A 15,036-nucleotide genomic window follows, 5' to 3' on the forward strand; every position below is an offset into this window, starting at 1 on the left:
ATGTGTGCATGTGTATGGGTGTGCATGTGTACGTGTGCATGTGTGTGGGTGTGCATGTGCATGTGTATAGGAGTGTGTGCACGTGTGCACTTGTGCACGTGTGCACGCACATGTGTGTGCGTGTGTATGGGTGTGCATGTGCATGTGTGCGGGTGTGCGTGTGCATGTGTGCATGTGTATGGGTATTCATGTGCATGTGTGCGTGTGAATATGTGTGCACGCACATACAAACCATCTGGAACCCTCCCTGTTTTCCTCCATCCCACCACTCTCTGCAGTGGTCACCTCAGACCACCGTGAAACCTCCGGCTCCCCCTCTACCTCCATCCCCTTCTTTGCTCTTGGCAAACAGCCTGACTTCCTGCTCTCCCCACCCTCACTCCCATGGGCGCTCACTCAGCCCCCTCTTCCAGATTTGCAGACACCCCCACTCACCGGGCCGGCTTTTCTCCTTCCTTCCCACTGCCCTTTTTCTTTTCCAAGTCGATTCCTTCCTCCTGTGCTTTGGACTCCATCCCCCGTGCTTCTCAGGAACCTTCTAGGATTGGTTACTCCTCCTCCTCACTTTTCCCTTCTCACTGGAAGTATTTCCACTTGCTTCCACCTTTCCTATCCTCAGAATAGAGCACCCTGCCCTCCGTCTTCCCCCGGGCCTCCTGTCTCCTCCCTCTCACAGTCTGAAATCTCACAGATGTTCCCGGACTTAAGGTCTCTGTTTCCCTCCCTCTTGCGCACGGCTGAGCCTCCTCCAGCCGGCCCCACACCCCTCATCTCCCGAGGGTCATCACTGGCCTCCGTGTCTTCCATCTGGCGGCGTTTTCCTGTGACCTCTCTTCTCTTGGCTTTCTGGAACCGCAATCTCAGGTTTCTCCCTGCCTCTGTCAGCACCTTCTCAGTGGCCTTTGAAACTTGCCCTGCTCTACTCCTCTATTCACGTTGACTTTCCTAGGCTCCATCTGCGGCTCTCTCCTCCTGTGCCCTGGTCCCCTCCTTCACACCCACAGCTTCAGCTACCATCCAGATGACGCTGATTCCCAGGTGTACGGCTCCAGCCCGTACTTCCCACCTGAGCTCATACCTGCTCATCCCACTGCCTAGCTAGACTTTCTCCTTACCTTCACTAATGTTTCCTGCGATTGTGCCAGATGGAAATCCTAGCATCACCACTGATGCTCTCTTTCCTCCCACATCATAGCCTGTCTTTGTACCCCCTAAGTATCTTGAGTCTAACCACGTCCCTCCTTCTCCACTTAAATCTAACTTTATCTCACCTTACTACCCGCATCCAAGCCACTGTCTTCTCTGCCTGAACCACAGTCATAGATTCTGACCCCTCCCGGATCACCTGGTCACCTCCTCGAAATTCTTCTCTGTATCGAGACCAAGGTGATCTCTTCAAAATGAAAACCTGCTCATGTGACCCTCTTGTTCAAAACCCTCAAATAGCTCCCCGTTGCTCTTGGTCCCATTTATCTTTCTATAGCATCGTCTGATACACGCTCCCTGAACTCTGACACTATTGAGAGGGAAGAGGGATACTATTAATGATTAGTCTGTGACAATAAGCGTGAAACAGTCAACAGTCTTGGGAAAACTGTGTGATTTCCCCACTCAGGGCTGACATCCTCCCTCCGGCCCCGGAGCCTTTGCTTGTTCTGTCCCATCTGCCTGGGAGTCTCTTCCTTGCCTCGTCACACTTTTGTAGCTCCCACTATGATATATATAACTCTGTGGTGCCATTGAGCCCTCCTCTGAGGGTCTTCATCACTGTTGCCATTTTGCATATATTTATGTGATCTTGGATGTATACTTACATTCCTGGCTGAAACTGTAATCTCCCTGTAGTCAGGAACCATGTCTGGGTTTGCTCCCTGATGTATATCCAGCAAGCAGCTCAGTGCCTCGCATATAACTGCTAAATGATGTTCAGTGGGTGAGCGAATGGATAAATCAGGTAATTGCTGGGAGACAGTTATCCATTGGTTTCTCTTCTTTCTGCCCCTCCGCCTTTGTTTCTGACTATTCGAGGATTATCGTATGACAAACAGCCTTGGAGACAGAGATAATTTCTCCCTTCAGAACAAAGAACAGGCACACTAACTTTAATAAAGACCATGTCTTCCTCTGGAGAAAAGGGCAGGCAGCCCACAGCCCCTTAGAAAGACTCGGGCTCTCCAAATCAGTATTCTTCTGTAATGTGATTGACCACATGCGTAGGTATCACCTGGTTCTTTTCATGTTGTCTTGTGGGAATTGGGGCTCAGGTAACCAAAGCAAGAAATGCTGATACTTTGGCTACTGCTGTGACTGATGAATCCCTCGTCTCTGACACAGGGGTCTTGGGTCCTCTCCCAGCATCCACGCCAGTCACATGTTGGGTGAAATCTCAGACTTTTCCCAGGGCTTGACATTAACTAGAGTAATTCTATTTTGTTCTTTCTGTATGTTTCTTGGAGTTCAGTATCAACATGTGAACAAATGAAGCGTGAATGCCTTGAGTACCATCCCTTTATCCCTTTTACACAAACGGCATCCCCGGGTGACACTGTGAAGTCAGCAATGTTTTCCTCTCTTTCCTTTTTTTTTTTTTAAATTAATTAATTAATTTATTTTTGGCTGCATTGGGTCTTCGTTGCTGTGTGCGGGCTTTCTCTAGTTGCTGCGAGCGGGGGCTACTCTTCGTTGCAGTGCGCGGGCTTCTCATTGTGGTGGCTTCTCTTGTTGCGGACCAGGGACTCTAGGCGCACGGGCTTCAGTAGTTGTGGTACGTGGGCTCAGTAGTTGTGGCTCGCAGGCTTTAGAGTACAGGCTCAGTAGCTGTGGCGCACGGGCTTAGTTGCTCCGCGGCATGTGGGATCTTCCTGGGCCAGGGCTCAAACCCGTGTCCCCTGCATTGGCAGGCGGATTCTTAACCACTGCGCCACCAGGGAAGTCCCTCTCTTTCTTATATGTTCTCTTTTTCTCCTTCTGGTTTTGTAATTTTTTCCCTCCTAGGTCTTTGGTCGATATTCTCTTCCCTTTCAAGTGGTTAAACTAATTCCTCCTACATTGTTAGCCAAATTTTATAGAGGACTCTTAAAGAGGAAACATATTCAAGGTTTAGTAAAGTCTAGAAGAAAAAGCCTTGGATTAGAAGTTAGGAGACAACTTTTAGATTCATTCAGGACGAACTAGTTATCCGAAATTGGACAAGTCATAAAACTTGTTTCCTCATCTGAACTCACTCACCCATTCATTTAACAAATCAGCTACTGAATTATTTGAAATAAATGACATCGTTGCTGCCTTTCAACAGACTCACCCTCTAACAAGGGAGGCAGACAAGAGAACTTAAGATCTTAACACAGTGAACGGTATGATAACAGAGGAAATTCTGGAGAGCCACTGCAGGGCCCAGGGGCTGGGCATGGGCACACGAGTGGTCACAGTGAGCTGGGGCCTGAGCCGAGTCCCATCGGCTAAGTGATTGGCCGTGAAGAAGGCCAGGAAGGGGGTATTAGTCAAAGGAGGGAGAAAGTCCTTACAATTTCTGTTGAGTCTTTTCCTGACTTAACTTGCTTACTAGGCTCTGCCTGTACAAACCTCTTGTGGTGTCTCTAAGGGAGAGTCTTCATCACGTCGAGGGCCACGGCAAGTGCACTTAGTGGACGACAGTATAAGAACGCTGTGAAGGGCCCAGCTCCACCGCCGGCATAGCCCTACTAACTGGGCCTAGGCTTCTTGTCTGCCAAAAGGGGATCCCATTAGGATCCCACACGGGGTGACGGTGGGGATGTGATTGTTCGACACAGTCCTTGGTTCAAGGCAAACATCCAAGTGCCTGCATCAAAATGGGGGCGGGGGGATACTTTGGAAATAATTCATGTACTTTCTTTTTTGTCTCTTTGAGAACATGACCATTTCCCCAGTTGGCCCAGGATTCCCATCTGCCGGGGGTGAGAGACGAGATTAGAAACCTCTCAGAATCCAGCAGGGAGGCAGAGGGAATTCTTGGTTTCTCCCGTGCGTGATAGGATTAGACAGCAAGAGGTTAGCCCTGGAAGGCAGGACATTGTCTAGAGGTGGAATTACAAATTCTTTATTCTCCTGTTTTGAGTCTTCTCCCACCAACACCTTCCTCATAGTCTTTAGAAGGAAGACAAGGGCGATTCAGGGCATCTGGTGAGAGGGTGCAAGATTGTCATTATTATTTACATCTATGTGAGTCAATAAGAAGAGTTTAACTGGCTCCGTCACCTGGGGTTGGCTGCCCCGCCAGGAACCAGCAGGAACACAGAGATGTGCTGGTCCCAAAGAGCTCCTTCTCTTCCAATCCTTCAAACAAACGTATGCTTAGAACATGACTGTTCTGAAAATATCCATACCTTATCAAGTAGAAACAAAAAGTAATATTTCTTATTCATTTCAGAGAGGTACAAAGCAATCCCAAGAATTTGGAAGCATCACAGAAGCTTTTAGATAAATCTTTGGAGTGCGTTCAATGGTTGAGCCTGCAAACATGTCCACTGATTTACATTTTTTAAAGGGAAGTGTGTTATTTTAAAATTATCTGGATTCCTTCCATTCTCATAGAAATGGTATTGTGCTTCCAAGGGGTTGGCACAGGGTTAGGTATGGTTAATGGACAGGTAAAAGTCTGCAAATCATCATTCAGTGGGGCTTACTGAGTTCTTTAGTTTTCTTTGCCCTTTGATAAGGGGTGCTTATCTGTTGGTTGTGAAAATGGAAACAGACAAAGGATCTGCTCCAGGTCTGAGTACCTGGAGTTGAGTGGCAAAAATGCCAGTAAGGCAAATCATCGCATTCATCCCTTTTCTGCAGAGGATGACATGTGGAATTGCTGTGAATTTAAAAGATAAAGAGATGATCGCTATTAAATATTTGAGGTATTTCCTCCTAGCCTTGACATTTTAAATTTAATTTCTTTCCTTTCCAAAATAATATTTGACATATTTTAAAAAGCCAGAAAGCTTCACTAGGCTTGTCGTGAAAAATAGCCATCCCTGTCCTACCCCACCCTAAGCACTGAGGCAAACACTTACAAGCCTTTTGCCTATTTGTTCTGCTTTTTTGTTTTCATGTTTCTAAATAATTGGCGTATACTGCTATTTCTTAATTCTTGTGACTTCATCTCGTGGAAGATGAGGACTCAGTTATTTTCTTCCCTGTCCCCACCCTCACCTCCATGCAATAAACACCTCTCTGACCCTCCATCTTTCCAACTATTCTTGTTCAGTGTGTATGTGATTGTGACCATATAAATATCATTCACAGCAACACCGCATTTCCTTTTGTGGTTGTCACTAGTGCTCTGTGTCAAATATTGGGGTGACATATTTGGGTTTCTACCTTCAGGGTACATGGCAAAACTTTTTTCCTGTTCTCTTGAACTTAGGTGGAATCATGAGACTGGATCTGGTTGATAGCTTCAGAGTGTGAATTGCCCGTGTGAAATTCTCCACGGCTCTCTTTATATTCGTCGTTGCTAACTGCCATTGTTCAAGAAGTTGGTTGCTCCATCAGATTGGGTCCTTTTGTTACTATGATGAGTAAAGCTCCTTTTCAACCAATACTGAGCATAAGCAAAAGATATTTTACTGTTTTAAGCTACTGTGGTTTGGGGGATGTTTGTTACCATACTGTAACAAAAGTTTTCTTAACGTATACATCTTTCTTGAACAAATGTTTGTTTTCCCTAGAAATAGCAGTGCCTCATTTAAAAAGTTTGCTTAAGTTTCTCTGTACCCATCAGAAATACACTAAAAGTATAAATCTCTTTCTTTGTCAAGGACTCTTAATTTCTTCTTTTCTTTGGGACACTCCATTGAAGGGTTGCCTCCAGCCCCCCACACAATGGTCTTCCTGGAGATCCCCTTCATCTCAATACTGTGGAGCATAAAACCCCTGGTTCCTGCAACTCAAGATGGCAAAGATTATTCTTACTACTCCAATATCTATTCTCCTAGTTAATGGATTACATTTCCTAGCCTCCTTTGCAGCAGGTGGGCTCTGTAAATTATTTTTGGCCAAGGAGATGTAAGCCATAATGGATGTGACCTTTAGAAAGTGTTCTTAAAGAGAAGAGGCTCACCCTTTTTTGTCTTTTTCTTCATCATGCTGCATGGAATAGAATGTGATGGCTGGAGCTCCAGCAGCCATTTTTTAAAACTTTTTATTTTATGTTGGAGTATAGCCGATTAACAGTGTTATGATAGTTTCAGGTGCACAGCAAAGGGACTCGGCCATACATGCATGTGTATGTATCCATTCTCCCCCAAACTCCCCCAGCAGCCATACTGGATCATAATGACAAGGGCCTCTTGAAGGAGTCTAGGTCACTAATAATTAATTACAGAGCCATGAAACAAGCACTGGTCTGCTTATTGCCACACTTTAATTTATTTATTAATGTGAGAAATAAACGTCCATCTTATTTAATCTGGCATTAAATTTTGGGGCACACGAGAATGAAGCTGATTCAAACTGATCCTTCCTTTTGCTTAGTTAATTCCCTTGTTCTGGTGAAGCACATCCTCTTAGCCATGGCTTGGTCAAGAAATAGAAGTGATTTTGTATATTCCAGGTACAAAGAGTTTTAATACAATAAAGAAATTGTTAGATCATTACTTCATAACTTTTATATCAAAATTCATTCCAAATGGATTAACTATTTAAATGTAAAAAGAGAAATCATAACACATAGGTAAACATTTATGTGATTCTAAGCTGGAGGAAGAACTTCTAAAGATGACACTAGTAGAAACCAAGTTGAGTGGGTTTAAAATAAAAATAAAGTCATTTGTAAGACGTAAAACCCTGAAAACAAAATAAAATAATAAATGAAAATGAATAGGAAACTGTGATTAAAACTCAGGGTTGCTGATCAAGGTTCTTTCCTTTCACCAGGATTTCTCAACCTTGGAGCTACTGACATTTTGGACTTGGATTCTCTGTTATGGGGGAATCTGGCCTGTGCCTTGTAGGGTGTCCAGCAGCATCTTTTGCTTCTACCCACTAGATGCCCAGTGACACCCTCTCCTCTAGCTGTTGACAACTGAAAATGTCTCCAGACGTCAAATGTCCTGGAGGGGAAACTCACCCCCGGCTGAGAACCATTGCTCTACACCAGTGGTTCTTACATTTGAGTGTGCATCAGATTCCCCAGAGGATTTGTGAAACACCGATGGCTTGGTCTTCTCCCTAGGGTTTGTGATATAGTAGGTCTGGGTTGGGGTTTGAGAATTTGCATTTTCAGTAAGTTCCCAGGTGATACTGAAGCTGCTGGTGTGGGGACCACACTTTGAGAACTTCTGATTTCTACTACTTTGCTTGCAAATAAACATGCTGTCCCCTATAAAGTAAAAGTAACAATACTATTCACATTTCCAGAACATGGAAAAGGATGACTATCGGCCATCCTCTTGACAATGGAGTTCAGGAGTTTAGAAATCAGGCTATTATAAGAAATTAGAAGATAGCTGCAAAATCTGTGGTTTATGAATCAGATGAAGATTTGGTTTATACTTGCTCTAAATTTAGTGATTTTTTTCTCAACTAATATTACTGTAGAGATGAGCAAGATGAAAAGAAACTATCTTAAGAGAAATGATCAAGATGATAGCAAAGAACTGTATTACTCTATGATACGGATGTCCACCCATCTTTATTCAACCTTTTCCCAATTGCTCATTAAGCTTCCTGTGATAAATTTTATATAAATTTCCAGAGGCTGCATAAGAAAAGCTATACTCTACTCTTCACTTAGTGACACAGAATTTTTTTTTTTAACATCTTTATTGGAGTATAATTGCTTTACATTGTTGTGTTAGTGTCTGCTTTATAACAAAGTGAATCAGCTATATGTATACATATATCCCCATATCTCCTCCCTCTTGCGTCTCCCTCCCACCCTCCCTATCCCTCCCCTCTAGGTGGTCACAAAGCACCGAGCTGATCTCCCTGTGCTATGCGGCTGCTTCCCACTAGCTATCTATTTTACATTTGGTAGGGTATACATGTCCATGCCACTCTCTCACTTCATCCCAGCTTACCCTTCCCCCTCCACATGTCCTCAAGTCCATTCTCTACGTCTATGTCTTTATTCCTGTCTTGCCCCTAGGTTCTTCAGAACCTTTTTTTTAGATGCCATATATATGTGTTAGTATATGGTATTTGTTTTTCTCTTTCTGACTTACTTCAATCTGTGTGACAGACTCTAGGTCCATCCACCTCACTACAAATAACTCAATTTCGTTTCTTTTTATGGCTGAGTAATATTCCATTGTATATGTGTGCCACATCTTCTTTATCCATCATCTGTCAATGGACACTTAGGTTGCTTCCATGTCCTGGCTATTGTAAATAGTGCTGCAATGAACATTGTGGGCCATAACTCATTTTGAATTATGGTTTTCTCAGGGTATATGCCCAGTAGTGGGATTGCTGGGTCATACAGTATTCTATTTTTAGTTTTTAAAGGAACCTCCATACTGTTCTCTATAGTGGCTGTATCAATTTACATTCCCACCAACAGTGTAAGAGGGTTCCCTTTCCTCCACACCCTCTCTAGCATTTATTGTATGTAGACCTTTTTGATGATGGGCATTCTGACAGGTGTGAGATGATACCTCATTGTAGTTCTGACTTGCATTTCTCTAATGATTAGTGATATTGAGCATCCTTTCATGTGTTTGTTGGCAATCTGAATATCTTCTTTGAAGAAATGTCTATTTAAGTCTTCTGCCCATTTTTGGATTGGGTTGTTTGTTTTTTTGATATTGAGCTGCATGAGCTGCTTGTATATTCTGGAGATTGTTTTGTCAGTTGCTTCGTTTGCAAATATTTTCTCCCATTCTGAGGGTTGTCTTTTCGTCTTGTTTATGGTTTCCTTTGCTGTGCAAAAGCTTTTAAGTTTCATTAGGTCCCATTTGTTTATTTTTGTTTTTATTTCCATTTCTTTAGGAGGTGGGCCAAAAAGGATCTTGCTGTGATTTATGTCATGGAGTGTTCTGCCTATGTTTTCCTCTAAGACTTTGATGGTGTCTGGCCTTACATTTAGGTCTTTAATCCATTTTGAGTTTATTTTTGTGTATGGTGTTAGGGAGTGTTCTAATTTCATTCTTTTACACGTAGCTGTCCAGTTTTCTCAGCACCACTTATTGAAGAGGCTACCTTTTCTCCATTGTATATTCTTGCCTCCTTTATTTAAGATAGTGACCATTATGTGCGTGGGTTTATCTCTGGGCTTTCTATCCTGTTCCATTGATCTATATTTCTGTTTTTGTGCCAGTACCATACTGTCTTGATTACTGTAGCTTTGTAGTATAGTCTGAAGTCAGGGAGTCTGATTCCTCCAGCTCTGTTTTTCTTTCACAAGATTGCTTTGGCTATTCAGGGTCTTTTGTGTTTCCATACAAATTGTGCAATTTTTTGTTCTAGTTCTGTGAAAAATGCCATTGGTAGTTGGATAGGGATTGCACTGAATCTGTAGATTGCTTTGGGTAGTATAGTCATTTTCACAATGTTGATTCTTCCAATCCAAGAACATGGTATATCTCTCCATCTGTTTGTATTATCTTTAATTTCTTCCATCAGTGTCTTATAGTTTTCTGCATACAGGTCTTTTGTCTCCCTAAGTAGGTTTATTCCTAGGTATTTTATTCTTTTTGTTGCAATGGTAAATGGGAGTGTTTCCTTAATTTCTCTTTCAGATTGTTCATCATTAGTGTATAGGAATGCAAGAGATTTCTGTGCATTAATTTTGTATCCTGCTACTCTACCAAATTCATTGATTAGCTCTAGTACTTTTCTGGTAGCATCTTTAGGATTCTCTTTGTATAGTATTATGTCATCTGCAAACAGTGACAATTTTACTTCTATTTTCTGATTTGGATTCCTTTTATTTATTTTTCGTCTCTGATTGCTGTGGCTAAAACTTCCAAAACTATGTTGAATAATAGTGGTGAGAGTGGGCAACCTTGTCTTGTTCCTGATCTTAGTGGAAATGGTTTCAGTTCTTCACCATTGAGAACAATGTTGGCTATGGGTTTGTCATATATGGCCTTTATTATGCTGAGGTAAGTTCCCTCTGTGCCTACTTTCTGGAGAGTTTTTATGATAAACGGGTGTTGAATTTTGTTGAACGCTTTTTCTGCATCTATTGAGATGATCATATGGTTTTTACCCTTCAGTTTGTTAATATGGTGTATCACATTGATTGATTGGCGTATATTGAAGAATCCTTGCATTGCTGGGAAAAACCCCACTTGATCATGGTGTATGATCCTTTTAATGTGCTTCTGGGTTCTGTTTGCTAGTATTTTGTTGAGGATTTTCACATCTATGTTCATCAGTGATATTGGCCTGTAGTATTCTTTTTTTGTGACCTCTTTGTCTGATTTTGGTATCAGGGTGATGGTGGCCTCATAGAATGAGTTTGGGAGTGTTCCTCCTTCTGCTATATTTTGGAAGAGTTTGAGAAGGATAGGTGTTAGCTCTTCTCTAAATGTTTGATAGAGTTCGCCTGTGAATCCATCTGGTCCTGGGCTTTTGTTTGTTGCAAGATTTTTAATCACAGTTTCAATTTCAGTGCTTGTGATTGGTCTGATTATATTTTCTATTTCTTCCTGGTTCAGTCTCGGAAGGTTGTGCTTTTCTAAGAATTTGTCCATTTCTTCCAGGTTGCCCACTTTATTGGCATATAGTTGCTTGTAGTAATCTCTCATGATCCTTTGTATTTCTGCAGTGTCAGTTGTTACTTCTCCTTTTTCATTTCTAATTCTGTTGACTAGAGTTTTCTTTTTTTCTTGATGTATCTGGCTAATGGTTTATCAATTTTGTTTATCTTCTCAAAGAACCAGCTTTTAGTTTTATTGATCTTTGCTATCGTTTCCTTCATTTCTTTTTCATTTATTTCTGATCTGATCTTTATGATTTCTTTCCATATGCTAACTTTGGGTTTGTTTTGTTATTCTTTCTCTAATTGCTTTAGGTGTAAGGTTAGGTTGTTTATTTGAGATTTTTCTTGTTTCTTGAGGTAGGACTGTATTGCTTTAAACTTCCTTCTTAGAACTGCTTTTGTTGCCTCCCATAAGTTTTGGGTCATCGTGTTTTCATTGTCATTTGTTTCTAGGTATTTTTTGATTTCCTCTTTGATTTCTTCAGTGATCTCTTGGTTACTTAGTAGCATATTGTCTAGCCTCCACGTGTTTGTATTTCTTACAGTTTTTTCCCCTGTAATTGATATCTAGTCTCAGAGCATTGTGGTTGGAAAAGATACTTGATTTCAATTTTCAATTTTCTTAAAATTGAAAATTTCTTAAATTTCCATTTTCTTAAATTTACCAAGACTTGATCTGTGACCCAAGATATGATCTATCCTGGAGAATGTTCCATGAGCACTTGAGAAGAAAATGTATTCTGTTGTTTTGGGATGGAATGTCCTATAGATATCAATTAAGTCCATCTTGTTTAATGTGTCATATAAAGTTTGTGTTTCCTTATTTATTTTCATTTTGATTGATCTGTCCATTGGTGAAAGTGGGGTGTTAAAGTCCCCTACTGTTATTGTGTTACTGTCAATTTCCCCTTTTATGGCTGTTAGCATTTGCCTTATGTATTAAGGTGCTCCTATGTTGGGTGCATAAATATTTATAATTGTTATATCTTCTTCTTGGATTGATCCCTTGATCATTATGTAGTGTCCTTCTTCGTCTCTTATAATCGTCTTTATTTTAAAGTCTATTTTGTCTGATATGAGAATTGCTACTCCAGCTTTCTTTTGATTTCCCTTTGCATGGAATATCTTTTTCCATCCCCTCACTTTCAGTCTGTATGTGTCCCTAGGTCTGAAGTGGGTCTCTAGTAGACAGCATATATATGGGTCTTGTTTTTGTATCTGTTCAGCCAGTCTATGTCTTTTGGTTGTAGCATTTAATCCATTTACATTTAAGGTAATTATCGATATGTATGTTCCTATTACCATTTTCTTAATTGTTTTGGGTTTGTTATTGTAGGTCTTTTCCTCCTCTTGTGTTGCCTGCCTAGAGAAGTTCCTTTTGTTGTAAAGCTGATTTGGTGGTGCTGTATTCTCTTAACTTTTGCTTGTCTGTAAAGGTTTTAATTTCTCTGTCAAATCTGAATGAGATCCTTGTTGGGTAGAGTAATCTTGGTTGTAGGTTTTTCCCTTTTATCACTTTAAATATGTCCTGCCATTCCCTTTTGGCTTGCAGAGTTTCTGCTGAAAGATCAGCTGTTAACCTTATGGGGGTTCCCTTGTATGTTATTTGTTGTTTTTCCCTTGCTGCTTTAAATATTTTTTCTTTATATTTTATTTTTGATAGTTTGATTAATATGTGTCTTGGCATGTTTCTCCTTGGATTTATCCTGTATGGGACTCTCTGCGCTTCCTGGACTTTATTGACTATTTCCTTTCCCATATTAGGGAAGTTTTCAACTATAATCTCTTCAAATATTTTCTCAGTTCCTTTCTGTTCCTCTTCTTCTTCTGAGACCCCTATAATTCGAATGTTGGTGCATTTAATGTTGTCTCAGAGATCTCTGAGACGGTCCTCAATTCTTTTCATTCTTTTTTCTTTATTCTGCTCTGCAGTAATTATTTCCACTATTTTATCTTCCAGGTCACTTATCCGTTCTTCTGCCTCAGTTATTCTGCTATTGATTCCTTCTAGAGAATTTTTAATTTCATTTATTGTGTTGTTCATCATTGTTTGTTTGCTCTTTAGTTCTTTTAGGTCCTTGTTAAACGTTTCTTGCATTTTCTCCATTCTGTTTCCAAGATTTTGGATCATCTTTACTATCATTACTCTGAATTCTTTTTCAGGTAGACTGCCTATTTTCTCTTCATTTGTTTGGTCTGGTGGGTTTTTACCTTGCTCCCTCATCTGCTGTGTATTTCTGTCTTCTCATTTTGCTTAACTTACTGTGTTTGGGGTCTCCTTTTCACAGGCTGTAGGTTCATAGTTCCCGTTGTTTTTCGTGTCTGCCCCCAGTGGGTAAGGTTGGTTCAGTGGGTTGTGTAGGCTTCCTGGTGGACGGGACTGGTGTCTGTGTTGTGGTGGATGAGGCTGGATCTTGTCTTTCTGGTGGGCAGGACCGAGTCCAGTGGTGTGTTTTAGGGTGTCTGTGAACTTAGTATGATTTTAGGCAGCCTCTCTGCTAATGGGTGGCATTGTGTTCCTCTCTTGCTAGTTGTTTGGCACGGGGTGTCCAGCACTGGAGCTTGCTGGTCGTTGAGTGGAGCTGGGTCTTAGCTTTGAGACAAAGGTCTCTGAGAGAGCTCTGGCCGATTGTTATTATGTGGGACTGGGAGGTCTCTGGTGGTCCAATGTCCTGAACTTGGCTCTCACACCTCCAAGGCTCAGGCCTGACACCCGACAGGAGCAACAAGACCCTGTCAGCCACACGGCTTCAAGCTCTCTTTGATCTCTAGAGCAGAATGCTGGCTAAATCCAGTAGATCAAAGTGAGCAAAGCTCTTCCTCTCACTGGACAGATTCCTGGAGTCTCCCTCTCTGAAGTGTTCTGAAGAGCTACTAAAGGAGGTGGGGTGACACAGAATTTTTAACACCTTAGCTAAATAATTTTTGTTAGAACAGCAGAAAGCTGCTGGAATTATTGCTATGTACATTTCTGCAGATCGGAAAAAGAATAATGAAAGAAATAATTATGGCTTGAATTTCAATGGTTGGCTTCTATTTAATCTTCTAGGTTTACCAGTCATGACGGAGCTCTGCAGAGGCATTTTTAGTAGTAATCGCTTTTTAGCACTAATGGGTGGCTGCTCTGCATGCCCGGTGTCAATGTTTATTATAACCAAATGAACTTGAGAAATAAAATGGTCTATCCTTGCATCAGCAAGCTACAAGCAAAATCAATAGCCCTGTGCTGGCAACATTATTTTATTGTTGTCTCCTTAATCTCCTATACTCTTTTGCAATTACTTTCATTATTACTGCTCATTTAATGAGACCCTGGAGTTTGGAACCAGATGGTGTGGTTAGTTAAATCTGGAAGACTTTAATGGAATTGAGTTCAAACCAGGTTAAGAGTAACAGAATCACAAATCTTAGTGGTCATCGTCTCATAGGCATTGATTTGTGTACATTTTATGCACCAGAAATCAGTGCAGGCTTCAAACAGAATGACTCGGATTGAGGTTCAGAGAGACCCAGTGTGCTCACTCACTCATTCCTTCATTCACTCATTCATTCAACAAATATTTAATCGTGTTCCTATCTGGGTACTGCAGTATGGCATCAACAAGACAGGCACATTTCCTGTCCTATGGAGCTTATAGTCTACTGTAGGAGAAAGAAAATAGCAAACAGACAAGCAAGATTACTATCCCCTGTGTTAAGTGCTAGGAGGGAAGAAGCAGGGAGTTGAAGTGGGGGGAGAGGAGGTGTGAAGTTCAGGTGGGTGGTCAGGAAACTCCAGGACACCTGTGTGCAAGAAGGAAGGTGGCCCAAGATGAGGCCAGGAGCTGCTGGACCCAGAGATGCTGCATGGGCCAATGGGCATTTAGGCACTGAGATTTTCTGGGGATTTTAAATACACCTTTGTGCCAAGGTGCTGATGAATAAGACTTGTAGGAAGAACACCTTTTGGGTGAGGGCAGTAAATATTGATGACTCAGACAGTATGTAAAGTCAGAAGCATGATTTTAAACCTTTGTGCAGAGGGCAGGGAAAACAGAGGGAACATTTTGATTAAAAATTGCCTTACGTAGTAGCAATAATTAAAATTTTGTAGCACTCCACTTCCTGTAAGGCATATCTTTCTTGTTAAATCTACCCAGCATCTCTTCTTCCCTGTCCCCCACCCGCCCCCTTCCTCCTCCTCCATGTTGGTAACAAGGCCCAACCTGCCTCTGGTGAACATCCCTGCCCCACACCACATCCTTGGTAAATGGCTGCAGTTCTCTCCCAGTGGTTTCCTGTCTGCTCTTTCTTCCTGGCCAGAGTCTCCTTCTCTCCTGTTGGGCTCTTCTGCATCTGTCAATCAAAGAGACACAAGA

This window comes from Eubalaena glacialis, chromosome 1 (assembly GCF_028564815.1).
Source record: "Eubalaena glacialis isolate mEubGla1 chromosome 1, mEubGla1.1.hap2.+ XY, whole genome shotgun sequence".
NCBI lineage: Eukaryota > Metazoa > Chordata > Mammalia > Artiodactyla > Balaenidae > Eubalaena > Eubalaena glacialis.